Source organism: Cotesia typhae, unplaced genomic scaffold, assembly GCF_013202065.1.
Source record: "Cotesia typhae breed Kobodo isofemale line unplaced genomic scaffold, CoteBio_Ctyphae contig_83, whole genome shotgun sequence".
Lineage (NCBI taxonomy): Eukaryota > Metazoa > Arthropoda > Insecta > Hymenoptera > Braconidae > Cotesia > Cotesia typhae.
Window position 1 is genome coordinate 1361358 of NW_027423769.1, and position 17613 is coordinate 1378970.

General features: G+C 30.4%; 1 protein-coding gene across 1 annotated transcript in view; it reads right to left on the reverse strand.

Moving 5' to 3' along the window:
• Positions 1 to 17613, reverse strand: part of Su(var)3-3 (lysine-specific histone demethylase Su(var)3-3) — a 174635-nt gene that overhangs the window by 84674 nt on the left and 72348 nt on the right. The gene's annotated exons all lie outside the window — the stretch shown is intronic.

Sequence of the window (17613 nt, forward strand, 5' to 3'; positions counted from 1 at the left end):
ATAAACGACCCCAATTCAATAATTCAGATGATTTCCAATAACACAACTGACTAAAAAGGTAGATTAAGCTAACACATCCCAACCACACGGCAACATGCATAATGATATCTAACCAATTTTCATCTTATCCGATTTTTTTTGTCGGTTAACCAGACAATCTGACATTCAGTAGCATTAAAAATAGCCAGAAGCGAGTTTCTCAAATACCGACTGCGCCGACCGCAAAAGACCTACATTCATCGACGCACACAAACATATAAATACAAACATGAGTATGAATATAAATATATAACTTATGGTGAAAATTTTCTTTGTCCCAGTTCAATAAAGTTTATATCGATCATTACCGTATATCTCGATAAGTAATCACTGGATATAAATATATAAGCGTGTACATGCATGTAGGCGCCGATATTTCTTGATTGTAATTGCATCATCGATTATTATATCCAGGATCCAAGGTTTGATGCATGGTTCTGATGCTTGCTTTTGTACACTCGTCATACCGGCTACCAGCTCGACCCTGTACACTTAACTCAACTCTTTGTACTTGTACTTGGCTCTTGAGGACACTCGGCATCTGTATTGTAACTCAATACACACTGATGTAGCGTGTAGGATGGAACATATGGAGGTACAAATGTTTCCTTTTAAAATTGAAATTTTGAGCTAAATATCGGAGGTACGAAAAATTTATAAGAAACTTTTTTTGAGGAAGATTGAATTTTTTGTAGAAAAGTTTTTTTTTTTTTTTTTTTTTTTTCAATTTTTTCGAATTTTTGAAATTTTAGTCAAAATTTAAAAAATTGAAAAAAAAAAAGTTTTCACTTTAAAAATTAAATTTATGAGTTAAATATCATGCTACGGAAAAATCATAAGGACTTTTCTTGTAGGAAATTGAATTTTCTATAAAAAAAGTTCTTATTAACTTTCTGATATCTTGAGCCTTTGAGCCCTAAATTAAAAGTTTGGTAAATATCTCAACTTTTTTTGATGAAATTTTTTCAGAATGATTATTAAAAAAAAAGGAAACAACTCTTTGTACTTGTACTTGAGTCTTGAGGACACCAGGCAGCTGTATTGTAACTCAATACACACAGATGTAGCATGTAACATGTGCTAAATACATAGATATAGAGACGTAGCCTCGAGTCTCGAGTCTCTGGTCTCCAGTTGCCGTTTAACATCCTTTGGTTCTTTGGACATCCCACCAAAGGCTGCTCAAGGCTTATGCACGCACACATATATCCTCTGGAGACTATAGCCATAAGTCGAGTGTATAATCTTCCGGGTATTTCGACGGTCACCGTGTAGTTTATCTCGTTAAATTATACCAGAGCTATGATTTCGTTTCTTCATGAGCAAATTATTGCCGTGTGTTAGTTAAGTTAAGACACTAGCCGATACTCTACAAATAACTTATTATTTTTTCGTCCAGTGTGTATGAGCATGTGCTAGATTCGCCAACAGTAAACCAACACAGTTAACATAGAAACGGGTATTGAGATGTTGACCTGATATCCAGCCGATTTACGATATCACGACTTAAAACCCTATCCGCCAATTTGTGATAATAGCTCGACGTTTATGGACGGAAGAGTTTAAGATTTACTAGAAAGCTCCAGTTGTGAAGAAAAAAATTCTCCTGAGTTACGACTCAAGGTTGAGGTTGGGCGACAAAATGGCCGCCAGTCAAAATTAAATTTAAAAAAAAAGGGAGAAAATTTGATCGTAGTTTGTGATTTTGAATTTTTCGAAACTCATTATTAATCTTTAAAATTGAATAACTTTTGAACCAATTGAGATAAAAAATTGATCTAAATTTTTTTAGAAAGATCAAATCTCAAGCTACAATTTCATTTTTGTAATGGCTGAGCTCCAATCGATATTTTCCAAGATACAGAATTTTGAAAAATGACTAGTTTAAAAGTTGTGAATTTTTGGAAACTAATTATTGATCTTTAAAAGATCATAACTTTTGAACCAATTGAGATAGAAAATTGGTCCAAAATTTATTGAAAAGCTTAGATATCAAGCTACAATTTCATTTGTGTAATGATCTACATCCAACCAATAGTTCTTAAGATATAAAATTTCAAAATTCATATCTTCCGAAATTTGCAGAGTTATAAATTTCAAGAAGCTAGAAATAGAAATATTTTAGGCTCGAGGTGGGTTCGGATCTTGTTGGCGTTTTTAATTACAAGTCTGTTCGTTTGGTATGGATGAAGGAAGCGGGTTTTCTCCAGGTTAAATGGAAATGAGGACTGTTTACTTGGATATGCACGGAGTCATAAGGCTCGGTTTATTGCACTTTGTAATACCAAGGAATATATGTGGAAGAACTTCTCCGAATGTTGGTACAAAGCAGCAGCTGTTCCATATAGTTTAATGGCAGATGTTCCTGTGCGTCCGCGGGCTAATCGTACCTCTATATATATATAAATTCTACTAGTTTTTTATTTTCATTAAACTTTTGAGTCTTTTGCTTCCAAATTGGAGCAATTTAATCAATTTTTTTCAATGTCTAGTCTGCGAATCTGAAGGATTATAATTACTGCTTGTAGTTTTACTTTTAAAAGATTGAATGAAAAAAAAATTGACGTGTAAATGCAGAAATGAAAGACGGAGATTTCATTGGCAGTCGAAGGTGTTTTTATTTCCCTGAAAAGTTTGGTGAGAAAAAATAATCATTTTTTTTGCCAGAATTGCCGATAAAAAAATTGGGAAAGAAATATAAAAGTAGTTTCGCAGCAGACCGCCGTTAAAGAGTTACAATAAAGTAAACTCGATGGCCCTAAAAAGTTTCTGATTGAATCGAAGAAAATTCAGTAGTCTTTGATCGCTAAGTCATTCTACTTTTTTTTTTTTTTTATTTTTTCCCCACTTGGAAAATTTATTTATGGCACTCTACGGCTATTTGAATCCCTTCAATTGAGATATTATTTATAGCCTGTAACTTTAACAGAAAAACACTTTGCTCTTGTTATTATGAGCTATCAAATTTTTCGAGGGTTGTAAATTTTTGAAATAATCATTTGAGAACTCGTTAATAATAATAATTCTTTAAAAATTCATAACTTTTGAACGGATTGAGATAAAAATTTGATTCAAATTTTATTGGAAAGCTTAGACCTTAAGCTACAATTCTATTTATATGATGATATAGGTCCAATGAATAGTTTTTGAGATATCGAACTTAGAAGAATGACAATCGTAGTTCTGTCATGAAATGAATTAATTAATTTTGATAAAAGATGTTAAATAAAGAAAGCCTACATGAGCAGTGTAAATATAATATTAAAAGGAATATTATTGGGAGTTGGAGTAAAGAGTTAGTAGTATCTCCCGATCGGCAGCACGAATTTTCACCGTACCGGCGGTATACAGTATATGGTGTATAGTAGGCGGCTGGATAGAGGCATTGTTCCAAAATATACTGCTCGAGGTAGGTGGCGACGTATCGTAAACGCCCGTGGTCCCGGGGTGGCTGAAGAGAGATGAGGGAGTAGAAAGAGGAATAATGGTCAGCTCCTCTTTTTTTCTCAACTTTATCTTTTTGCTCGCGTTTTCTCTCGGGCCAAGTACGAGCGGGAGAGAATCCCATAAAGGTATCGAGAGCTAAGCGCACGAAGTCGAGTGTTCTCGGACACGACCTCTATGAATTCATCAATATATCAAGCATATGGAGTCGACGTTCTCGAGAGCTACCACTGCTCATATTTTTTTATCTTTTTTTCAATATGCGGAAATGTTTAATTCATACTCTTTTTTTTTTTTTTTATATATATTGTTTGGTTTGATGAACTTTTCTAGGATAGGTTTTGAGTTCAAAAAAATTAATAATTTTTTTTTTTTTTTTTCAGTTTTTGGGTTTAGTATTGAAAATTTTAAAAATATAAGAGACTTTTTTGCAGGAAATTTGATTTACTATAAAAAAAAGTCCTTGTCAATTTTTTAATATTTTTGATATTTTCAAAATTTTGAAAATTGAAAAAAAAATTTTTAGACAATCAAAAATCTACGTATTTAATTCTAAAATTGAAATTCTGAGTTAAATATTAAAAATTTAAAAAAAAAAAAAAAAAAAAAAAAAAACAAGATATCTTTTTTGTAGGAAATTAAATTTCCAATAAAAAAGGTTTTTGAAAATTTTCTCGTATCTTCAACCCTCTAGCCATAAATTCAAAATTTGCTCCAATATTTTTTGAACATAAAATATTAATTTTTTAATAAAATTATTTTTCTAATTATTTAATAAAAAAAAAAAAAAAGGATTAAAAGTTGAAATTACCTTGCTCGTTGTATCAACATTGCGGGAATAATCAGACATGTGGAATAGCCGGGAAATAACAGGTAATATATGTGCAATAAAACGGGCAATCAAGATGAGTAGTGAGCTGTTTACAATAGATCAATTTTCTGGAATAATTAAGCCCACCGATCCATGTCAAAGCATACAAACATAAATATAAATATAAATATAAATATCAATCATAGCAGTTCAGCGATTCCGGCTCGTAACGATCCGCGTGTCTATGATTGGTACACATAAACTCAAATTTCCTGAGAAACCCGAGTATGCATCGGTTCAGCCCCGTTAAAATAAAAATAAGAAGTATTAGCAAATAAAGTAACAAGAAGATAAAGAAGAAAGAGGAGAAGAATAAGGACGCTGGAGTCGCACGGGCAAGATAATAATAGACTTGCCAAGGAGAATCATTACCAACCGCTGGTCAGTTAAAAAAAGGCATGTACTTTACCCCGGAGCAGTTTATTTTTCTTAGGCATCTCTTCGGTAATGTCAAAAATTATTGCCGAGCCAATTGAGCTCGAAAGATCATTTTTTTACTCCGAGTTGAGGGTGGTCTCGAGGAATTCAAATTGATTTCATTTTTTTAACATTTTTTGAATATTTCCAACTTTGGAGATTCGTAACTTTTTAACGGAGCTACATACGGATTTCGTTGAAATTTTGTTTTAAAGGTTGGATCTTAAGCTAAAATTTCACTTTTGTGATGGTTGAGGTCCAATCAATAGTTTCCAAGATACACAACTTTGAAAACTTTCTAAACTAGTTTAGAAGTTATGAATTTTTGGAAACTAATTAATAATCTTCAAAGTTCTATAACTTTTGAACCAATTGAGATAGAAATTTGATCCAAATTTATTTAAAAAGATTGAAATCTACTCTAAAAATTTACTTTTGTAATGATCGAGATCCAATTAATATTTCCTGAGCTACAGCATCTATAAAAGTAGTTAAAGATCGTGAATATTTGGAACCTGATTATTCTCAAAGTTCGATAAAAAAAAAAAAAAAAAAAAAAATAAAGGAATGAATATTTGAATCCACCAAAGTTGTTATTTATGTACTGTAGCCATCCTATGAATCTAAAGTTTACTTGTCCCGTATAAGCACGTAGAGTGTTGGTAGTGTGAAGTACAATCGTATGTGTGTATGGCAGCGGCACATGTTTCTTGGCAACCGCTGCCAAGATTAAAAACAATTGTTTTGAATGGAATGCTGTTACGGTTCGCGTAGTCATCTCACACCCTTGGATGCATTTGGTCACGACAAAACGTGAACTTTTGTGCTCCCGTTTGTATAAATGTGTGTCGTCCTTTTCACGGCCTCATTCCAACACTCGATTCAGATGCTACCCAGTGTCTGGAGCTTTGCGAATACCGATCACTGTTCCAAGTATTCTGGTGATCTTTTTGTTCCCCGATTTAAAGTCAACTGAACTTGAACCAGGGCTTGGATACACGTGTTATAAGCCGTACATCTGTATGTCTTTATGTTTATATGCAGTATGTATGAACGCAAGCTTGAATTATCTTTTTTAAGGTGGTAGCATTGTCTCGCGAGGAAACGCATGCATATTTTGCACGTGCCAAGTCCGGGGGCGTGAGCAGTCTGATGCAAACACATAAAAGTAAGAGCACAAACTTTACCATACTTCTTCTCCTTTTTCTTTTTTTACTTTTTAAAAACTCACTCTACTTTAATGCAACACCGTGTTATGGTGTGATCGCTGCGGGGTTGCCGAAGATATGGACCTTTGTATTTAAGTTTCAACTCCAATACTATTCTATCCTGCTTTGCATAACCAACATACACTTTGACTCGAAACTAACGTGCTAAATCAACATTAACATTTAACACTTTTTCACGGCTTGTTAATCCAAAGATAAAAAATCGTTTTAATTCCATTTCTGGCTAGAGGGTCAGGGAAAAGTTGATGAAGACCTTTTTTTGTAGAGCATTAAATTTTCTATTAAAAAGGTTTCTTATCATTTTCTCAGATTTTTTATATTTAGCCTAGAATTTTAAATATCTGGATGATTAATAAATTAATTTTGTCAAAATTCTTTACAAAAAATTTTTTTGAAATTTTGATCAAAATATTGAAGATGTAATAAAATTAATAAAAACCTTTTTTGTAGAAAATTAAATTTCCAAAAAAAGGGATCCTAGAGTTTTGATATTTAACCCAAAATTTTGATTTAAAGGCATGACGTGTATTTTATAATTATTTTCACAATAAAAATTGTGATTAAAATTTTTAAATAATTATTTTTGCTTTGAAAAGCTTTGAATATTCTTAAACTGACGATCCACATAGTTGGACAAGGATGTTATCTTATCGTGGAAGGGTCTTACGGCGTCTAAGTCTTACATTAAAAGGATCGAGAGTTGAGAAGAGCGGAACAAGCCCGACGATTGGATCGCGGTGTTTGTTTCTCTTTTATACACAATACAATGCAAGAAAACATAACACTCAAACTGAGGTTGGTGTACGACCGGATAATACACGGTGCAGTATTCTGCTCGGCTGATGATGTCTGCAGTATATTATGTACTCGGCGATGTATGAGTGTGCTTGAGCCCATCGGCGTCTATGGCCGTTATTCGCAGGTGATACCCCGGGCTGATACTTTTTAGGGGGAATAATTTAACACGATGGTAACCTTACGAAAGGTGAGCGAGCCAGAGGATAAAATTAACGAAATTGTGAGCCAAGATTGCCAGTAATATTCCGAGAGCCAATTTAAATACGGAGAGTGAATATTTGCTTACTGCAAACTTCAATTGTTTTCTGGCTTTTTGATATAATAAAACCCTGAGTTATTTTTTTTTAAATTATAAAGCTGGGAAAAAATTATATTCCTCACCACATTCAATGTTGAATAAACAATTCGCTTACCTGCAACAGAAAAAATAAAAATTAATTAATAAAATTGGTCAAATAAATATTTGAATTTTTTTTTTCTACCTAAAAATTATAAAATAACAATAATTTAAAAAATTTTCTTGGAAATTTTTTAATTAAAGGCTAAATTTTTACCTAATTACTATAAAAACAGTCAAAACTCCTAAAATATCAATTTTATCGAAAAATCATAAGAGACCAAAATTGTAGCTTAGAAAATTTCCTACAAAAAATGTTACTATTCTATGAGACTATCTTTAATATTTTAGGAGATATAATGACTTATTATTTAGTCACTATAAAAATGGCCATAATTCTTAAAATGTTTATTTAAAAGGAAAATTTTAATATTATTATTATCATAAAAAATTTTGATAGTCAATAATACCCGCATTCTGTAGTCCAAGAACTTTTGACCGAAGTAAAATCGTAGAAATCGGCAATAAAATTCATCCGACAAAAAATTTAGAAGTAGGGTCTAAGTTTAAAAGATTGTCCAATAATTTATGTAGCATCTAATGAATTTAAATAGACGCCCAGCTTACATTATTTTTGGAGATCGGTGTGATCATTGGGGTCATTGACGACTGGATTCTTGACGACAGAATCGATAATTAAGTATCGTATTTATTCTGTTTGTTTTATCTATTGCTGGCCACTGTCAATACTTTATCCTATCCCTATCAAATTTCGCGTCGAAAAAATCTACTTTTTAGGATTTTTATTCTCTGTATCTTTAAAATTAATCATAAGTTAGTTAGCTAGTCCATTAGTATTGCGTCTAATTTAATTTGAAATTAATGTAATACAATAAATAGACATTACAAACATGAAGCTATTACCTGGGCAATGAAACGTTTATTTCATTAGGCAAAAATGACGTTGCACGCTCATCAATCTTAAATAATGTTGATGGAAGGTGAATACGCGGTAAAATAATTATTGTTATTATTGCTCTGCAATTTACAATTGAAAAATTTTAACGTATAGGATTTAATACAATTTTTTTTCTATTTGTTTCACAGGATTACAATGAATACCTTCTTTTGAATTCTCCTTGGCTAAATTTTTTTACCTGAACATTGCTAAATCCATTGTCGATTGTTTTTCTTCAGCCATGTGACACTCACATAGGATGTTTAAAAAATTTCGCAAGTCGACATTAAAAAAAAATAAAATAACAGTTACTAGAAAATTTATACCAACATAGATTGTTTTTTATTTTCATGTTTAGCATTATTTAAACGGGATAATTGTTTCATAAAAATAAAAAAAGTTTAAGTACTCATTAAAAAATTTCTTAACTCTTGACCTTTTTAAAGAAATAAGCTCATCCTGATGTTACACTCATCAAGAGCTTTCATTTGAGTACTCGCATGAATTTTTCATATATTTTCCATATATATACATATATAACATATATATAAATATATGAAATATATAAAAAATTGATGTGGGCATTCAAATGAAAGGTCTTGATGAGTGTAAAATCGGGATGAGCTTACATCTTTAAAAATGTCAATAGTTCACCAGATACAAGGTCATTTCTTAATTCTTAATTTAATATAAATTATTATTATTTTAAAATTTTTTAAAAAATTTTACACTCAAATTTTTAACAATAATTACAAAGAATTTTAAGAAAATGTCATTATTATTATTATTTTAATGTTTACATAATACTTCTTACGAAAGTATAAATAAAAGTGGTTTAATTAAAATACTTAATGTAACTTTTTATTCGATAACTTTCTCGCGTTCTTTATTAAATTTTTAAATTAAGTAATTAACTTATTTTTATTCATTCTTAACAACTTTTTAAGCATGTTATTGGATAAATAAATCTTAATCAGAAGATTGATAAAAAAAAAAAATAAAATAAAATAAAATAAACTTGAAACTTAATTTTTTTTTATTTTAATATAAATATTTAACCTTCAAGTAAATTTGAAAAAAAGAAAAGATAAATATTTACTCTCTTTGTAGTTCAAACAACAATTTAAAGTAGTGAAATTAATAAATGTTATTATTATTATTATTAAAAAAAGTGTTTGAGAATTAAAATTAAAATTTACAATCCTCTTATCTGCATTACAAGAGCAAACATTTAAAATAATAACCATATTGCATTTATATCAAATTACCGTGTTTACCAGTTAATCTGTAAGCTTGCCTTTGTTACCGTTCTTCCATTTTATATTTTTTGTCTCTGATTAAATAATACTGACTGCGAAGAGGAGGAGTGCTGGCATTAGTGTTACCCGCTGTTCGTCCGTCAATAACTGGGGGCTCGTTAGCCTGGTGCATTTCGAGGGGTAAGAATATTTAATTCCAATATTGTCCGAAAGGAATAAAATAGTAATATTTACCATCGTAGTAAATTTTTTTTTTTAATAAAATTATTTCTTGAGCTATGGGTCGGTTTTGGAGAAAGATGTTTGAGACCAAAGTTGTAGAGAAATTAGTTTTGAATAATTTTAGTATCATTAAAAATTTTCGTAAAATCAATATTTTAGAAGATATATTAATTTTTTGTAGAAATAGTGGACTCACTAATTGAACCATAAATGTATTGAAAAAAATTGGATTAAAAAATAAAACAGGTGCAATAATATAATAAATGTAGATAATTTTTGTTTTACAGGTTATTCCATTGTTGTAGATATTAGAGCTGTCGATACAAAAAAAAAAGCTAGGGATTAATAAATAATTTTCGGGGTAAAATTGAGTTCAATAGCTCACACAAAGCCGAATTGTTCGGAGTACAATAATTGAATGGGGCTTGTTAAACTCGGGTATTAAAGTGTGGGGCAAAAAAGAGGCTCAATAAATGGGCTGTACAGTGCCAGAGCCAGCAGTAGTGCCAAACCCGGCCAGTAAGTTCTTATTCATCCGAGTATGAGAACGATAAAAAGATGAAATGTGGCGGAGGATAAATGTTAAAAAACTGCTTTATGTATATATTTATGTTTATGTGTCTATATTTCTATGTATGAGAGTAAATAAGTAAAAATAAGAGATCTTCTCCAGTCTCTCTTCTCCAGGACGAGATTGCTAATGTCGAGGGCACTGGTTTTAGTCCCGAGCGGTATTATATTATATGTTATATGTGTTATAAGCCAGTACAAACTCAACAAACTGTACACGAACTCTGCTACGCGGGGACTTTGCGAATGGATACAATTTACTTCTTTTTACATCGTTACTGATTGGTCGGATCCCGCGATCGTCAGGCTCTCATACATGTCAGCCATTCAGCGTTTTTGTTCGATTTTTTTTTTTAAAGAAACATTTTTTCTGAGGAAAATTTTTTTAAGTGGGGGCGTAGGAAAAAAGTTATTAAGGTTGTTTAATTTCAATGAAAAAATTACCAATTACTCGTTAAACTATGTAGACTCTTAGAATCTAGGCGAAGAATTAAAAAAATTAATTATTTCGATAGAAAAAATTATTTTTTTAATTTTTGACCTTTTTGTAAGAAAATTTTTAAGAAATGGAGGCGTAGAAAAGAAATTACTCTTCAAAGTATGAAGTTTCTTAAAATCCAGACAAAGAATAAAAAATTAAAAAATTTCTTTGGAAAAAAATTCTTTATGAATAAAGAAAACTATCATTAAATAAAAAACAACTTAATCTTTTTAAAAAAACACGGGATTAAATTACAAAAAAAGATCTAATTTAATTTCCAGTGATATATCCTAAAAAAAGAATGTAAATAAAACAGAAGCCGCGAAAAAAGGACCATAGATAGCGTCAAGCCGGGAAATATAACCGCGTGGTTGTTCTCGAGCCGAAGTTTAGCCGTATTTTGTACTCGAGTGGATACTCTGTACTGAGTGTGTTGTGTTCAGCAATGTAAATGTGTGCTGTAGATGTATAGTACTGATGTACTGATGGTTCTGGTGGATCGAAGGTAGAAGGGGTGAGAAGGAGATGGAGTTTGATAGGAAAGAAATCGCGCTCGCACGCCGTCGTTAGCTTGTTAACTCGCACGCAATACCTCCTTGCTCAAATACCGGATACACTGTCTTCTGCGTTTCCCTCTTATGCGCTCATACTCTACCATCTACTCCAGTATAAAGTATTAAGCATAAACTCCGAGACTCAACAATATATACAGATATATCAATATATAAATATATATATTGTAAGTTTGCCGAGCACGAGAATCAAAGCAAATGCAATAATCTTAAAAAACTCCTCGCAAATATTGAAAGGACCTTTTATTTTATTTAGCACACAATTATGTATGACAGTAACTGAAAAAATATTTAATTATTCGGTAACTTGCTTTTTCAATTATATACACACGTAAATCTTTTGCAATTACTGGGTGCTTATTACATATTTCTGATGTGTGCTGAGAAGTATTCATACAAGTGCCATTGAACAGTCGCCAGTTGTATGAATGGAAAATTAATCTTATTACGCAACTGGGTAAAAAATTTATAACCACGTAATGGATACTTTAATGGTTTATTAATATTTAATAACGATGCTAGTTAGCTGTTTTATGAAATAACCATTTATATTTTCTTTCTATAGAAGTTTGATTGGTTAGAATAAAAATCGTTAACATTGCAGGCATGCTTTATGCATTTTTTTTGCGTGTTTTCACAATTGGAGAATTATACGTCGCACTGATCTTTTAAATATCTAGTTCAGTGTAAAATTTATACGGTTATTATTATTATAAATGATAATTTTTTCATTAAATTAAATTCTCTTCTATATTCTAATTTAGAAAAAAATTTTCTCATAAAATTTTTTAAAATAACTTTAAAAAAATTTTTTGAAATGAAACTATTGATTTTTTTAATTCTTCGCCTGGATTTTAAGACACTAGATACTTCAAAGTATTTTTAGTGAAAATTTGATTAAAATCAAATTGTTTTATCAATCTCTTTCCTTCGCCCTCAATCCTAAAAATTTTAGAAATTTACATTTTTTTATAATTCAAAGTAAAAATATAGATTATATAATAATTATTGATTAAAAAAAAAAAAAAAAAAAAGATTTTATTTAGAAAAATAATTTGACCTATCATCCATCGATTAATTAACTAAAAAAGAAAGCTGAAATTAACAATCCAACCCTATTTAAATCCCTACACCGGTTACCCGGGACCGACTCGAAGCTCCACTATTCAATTTTGCACCGAGAAATTGCAATTTATTATTTTTTAACCTCGGGATCGGAGATTAATCTTTTAATTTTCTTTATGAAAAACCAATGTTTGTATTTGATTTTAATTATGCAGTAAAAATAATTAAAAATTTTTAATTACAGGTGAAATTAATTAACCATTACTGTTGTTGCTGGTGTAATGTATAAAGGTCGGAGGGAATATGGGCAAATGGATTATGGATGAAGTGCGTGGCGAGATCCAATTTGGGGTACGATATGAACTATAATACTGGAAGTTATTATTATTATCATCATTATTTTTAAAAATTAAAATTTTGGGTAAAAATCAAAAATACGTAAAAATCATAAGAGACCTTTTTTGTAGAAAATCTAATTGTCTATCAAAAAAGTACTTGCAAATTTTTTTATATCCAATATTTTGGTCAAAATTTAAAAAAATTTCGATAAGTAGAGAAATCATGCATTAAAAATTCTAAATTAAATATTAAATTGTTATTATTGTTATTTGCATACAAATATACAATATATGAATAAGATGTATATGATGTAGCTGGTTCAGAATGATTGCGTGTGTATAAGTATGAGTATATTTAGCGGGCGAGGCTCAGCAGATATGTGTACAAGTGCAAGTACAAGTACAAGAGGGTCCACTGTTATTGGTACCAAGTGAGGAAGAAGGCATAATGCAAGAATTGCCGGTCGCCCCTGGTGCCTGGATCTCTCATACTCATACGATATGTATCGCTTATGAGTAATTGTTGAGTGCCGAGTGTTCGTAATATGAATGGGTTTCCGTTCACTTGCAAATGTAGTCATACATCACTGCGTTAATTACGACAATAAAATGTTTATTATACCAATGTCAACAAATTTTAGTACCCATACGCTTCGTTTTAACAACATATTTGCTCATGTAAGGGAATAATCACTCCGATATCCAAGATTATTTCTAGTTTAATGCCAGTCGGGTCTCTTACTTCCGTCAAGCTTTTGTTGCGTAACATCTCAAGGCTTTACAACTCGACCAATTTACCAAAACTAATTTAATCTTCAAGATCTTTAGATAAATTAAAAAAAAAAAAAAAATGACTCTAGGATTCGAACCCTAGACCTCCTGCGTGGTAGACTCACATTGATTCCTTCTCGCTACTGTAAAAAATTGAGGTAGCTCATTTTTGAGAAATTTTTTTCCAGAAAATTAAAGAAAAATCCCCTCATTTTACTGGTCAGAAAATAAATAAAAATTTCAATCGTAAAGCCCTTCAAAAATTCAATTGAAATAAATTTTTTAAGCCCAAAAAAATTATCTTTTCTTTTAGATTAAAATTTTATAGAAAAAAATACTCTGGAATAAATTATAAAAATTCTTTGAACGACTAAGATGAATTCCGAATTTTTGGCAGGAAGAAAAACTTACGAAATCGCGACTAGTTGACAATAAAAGAAGGTATTTATTTAAATGAAATAAAGCTCAATAAAAAGTAAATAACGACTGAAGAATAAAATACATAAATATGTTTAAAAAAAATAGGAATAAGAATTGAAACTAAATGAAGATTACTGTAGAGGGTACAGGGTACAGTCGGTTTGATTTAGCATTTTTATAGCGTGTACATAACACCGTGATGATGTTTACATTTTACGACACATCTCTCATGTTATCCTTACTTCTCGGTATCTAGAAGTGGGAAAAGACATTTCAACGCTCATGTAAGCCGTCTTAGTAGCTAAATGTGTGCCTCCGAAGCTGAATGGATGAGTGTGGGAGTGAATGCCATCACACATCGCTAGAGCAAGTATATATATGTTCTATTCTCTGATTTTCCTCCGAAGGATATAATAGCAAATGCACAATACTACTGTAACTATTGTATTTAACATTATAAGATGCAATGCAATGTTTATCTCCTCTCTAAAACAGTTACACCAGTACTTTAAATACAAAAGATATCCGTCAGTGACATGTTTGTTGCGTTTGAGAATGGGCCATTGTCCGAGTGCCCTTTAATAATCCCACCCGTTTGGCCTTCATCCAATCTAGGTTCTGTGTTCTATGCTCAGTATTCTGTGTGATGCAAACACTTTTATATTATATTATATTTTACTGTATTATGTTACATTACGTTACATTACATTGCATTACATACATTCAATGCATTTCTATTATATGGACGTAAATATAATATACGTCTTGCCCATTATTATAAACGTGCGAATGAAAATTATGCGTTATTTGCACGAGTAATTGTATAAGAAAATTTAAAACCTTGAGAAAGAGCCTTCGTTCTCTTTTTTTTTTTTTTTTATTTTAAATTTGGGTTAGTGAATTCATTTAGTTTGAATTGAAAATTGCGGAGAGATAAAAGTGTAATTTTTTTTCGAATTTTTTAATAAGAAGGAGATTATTTTTTTTTAGAAAGAACATTTGATATTTAAAATTGATTTAATTTTAGAGAAAAATAGTTGAAGAAAATTTAATTGTTAAACAATTTTGATACCAATTAAATAATTATAACGATAATAATTTTATTTAAAAAAATAACAAAATATAATGTCAGCCAAGCAACTTGGCGACATTTCGCAGGAGCATGATCACATGAGCGAATAAAAATATAATTGTGTAATGCGTATTACCATTTACCGATAATTTGCATATTTAAATCCCTTTGGATTAATAATAAGCTCTGACTAAGTAAGCCTATTGTCTTACGTGTGAGAGGACGTATGAGGTTATTTATGAGGACTACTGGCCTTATGTTATTTTGCCAAACTATCCATTAAATATATAGACACAGATAGAGTAAGAGGCCAGAAGTTTTGCTCAACGAAACAGAAAAGATACTCGCGAACGAGTTTATCGTGCACGAAACTCACGATACCTAGGAAGTTATTGTATCCATGTTTTATTTGTGCGAGTGTTATGTATATATATATATATATATATATATATATATATATATATATATATATATATATATATATATATATATATACCGGTTGCGGATTGAGGATAGAAGATGAGGATAAGGATGGAGGTAAGGCCTCCACTCGATATTACCAATAATTGTCGGCTGGAAAAGGTTATCTCATGAAAAGCCGCGCATGGCAAACTCAACGCTCTGCCATGACCGATAACTTATGAACCCTCGGTACTTGAATACTTTAGTTTTATGTGTATGTGTATCCGCTGGCTGACTGGCTAGCTGGCTGGGTTTAAGCTCTTATTCGTCTTATTCTGTCGAGGATACGAAGATCGAGTGCACCATCGATGAATGTAACCGGCACAATCATCTAGTTAAATGCTATATACATTCTCCAATGATTCTTCATGGCAATTATGGGATCTAATGTTTGTTTTTACCTTTTTTTAAAACCATATTTAATTTCTTTATTTATGGAGGAATTTATTCAAAGTGTCCTTAGAAGGTAATATCGAATTTATTTCAACTGAAAATTATTTTTAATCGTGAGAAATTTGAAAAAAATTTTTCACACCTTCTCACTTTAAAAAAATTACAGTCTAAGTGATTAATTTTCAAGTTAAGACTTAAATTAACTTAATCCTCGAAAAAACATCAATTAAATATAATTATAAGAATAATTATTCTACTACGAATTTTTGTATCAAAAGAAAAGAATTAGTAAATAATTAAATCGGATATTTATCACCAAAATCATTGAATTTCAGTAAATAAAATTAAGCGAGCATGATCATCACCAATCATAAATAATAACCGAGTCTAATCTCGATAAAAAGTCATTTAAAAACTTGTTTTCAGATTATAAATGTCGCTTTTAATAATTCCTTGGTAAATTATACAAATGTATTGATAATTAATAAACACCGGCGATAACTCTCGTTATTTATTAAACTATTTATATTATTTATTAATACTATTTTGTAATGACGAGTCAATAAACAATCTATAATTATTTTATTAATTATAGTTAATTTTTTGGAGAATTTTTAATTTGAAATTTTTGGGAAAGTTAATCTATAAAAATCGCTGTAACTTTGAAAATTTTTATTTTGGAGTAAAATTGTCGAGGCAAAAGTTGTCGAAAATTGAATTTAAAATTTTTTGAGTCATTGAAATTTTTTTTACGAGCAATATTTTAGAAAATATCCTTATTTTTTTATGAAAAAGACATAGAAGATAATTTTAATTATTTATTAGAGACGACTATCCGTTAAATTAATTAATAATATTTTGTTATTACGTCAATAAAAAATCTTAATAAATAAATCATACTTGTTTCATTTAATATTCATACTTCACTCATTGGCGAGGTTATTAACCGACACATTATATTAATTAAAACAAACAGACAAACCGGCAGCGATCTAAATGTCAAGTGCAATGTTGCCTGACGAATATAGTCAACAGTAAGACGTCTACTGGAATTAAATTCTCAGTAAAGTTCGGGCTTAACAATCATAATAATAATAACAATAATAACAATTGATATTGATAGTGGTATTGAGCAATTTGCTGTTACTTACAAAGTGTTAAGTACAAATTGTTCTATGGTGATACATTGTAAAAGTATTCTGGAGGATAATCACCGTGACCATTCCAGGACTTGAATTGGTACGACTACTTGAAGGAAGGAATGACCAGTGACAACTGTCAGGAGATTGAGTCAGCTCTTAAGTTGCCGTAACTAGTTGACCAGTTAAGTTACTTACGTCAATTTTTCTCCCATTTTATATTTTAGTTTGTTTCATTTATTTTATTTTATTTTTTTTTTTTTTTCGTCCGATTTAATTCTCCAAGCGTATTAAATTAAATCTACATTTATCAATATTATTATGCTCGTTATAATAGGATTAAGCGGAATTATGAGCTAAAAGGCATGCATAAAGTGAGTGAACCAAAAAGCTAGTTTGACCGAATGGCTTTTTGAAAGTTTAAACAGGAATTATTGTTATTATTATTTGAGTTAATTAATTACTCAGGAATATCATTCTAGTAGAGCAGATGCTTTAGACGTTAATTAATAATTTTCCTATCTTATTTAGGATGTTAAAAATAATCACGTATTTTTGTGAAATCTTCATAAAACTAAAAAATGTCCAACAAGCTTCTTAAAAGAGTCAAAAAAAATTTTTTTTATTTTAGAATTAATTATCATAATCATAACTCTCCGGTAGTGAGAAGATTCCGCGATCATGCGCCACCTGGCGGATAAATTTGGCACTAATTTTTAATCAAACCAATTATTGCTAATGATTTTTTGTTTATGG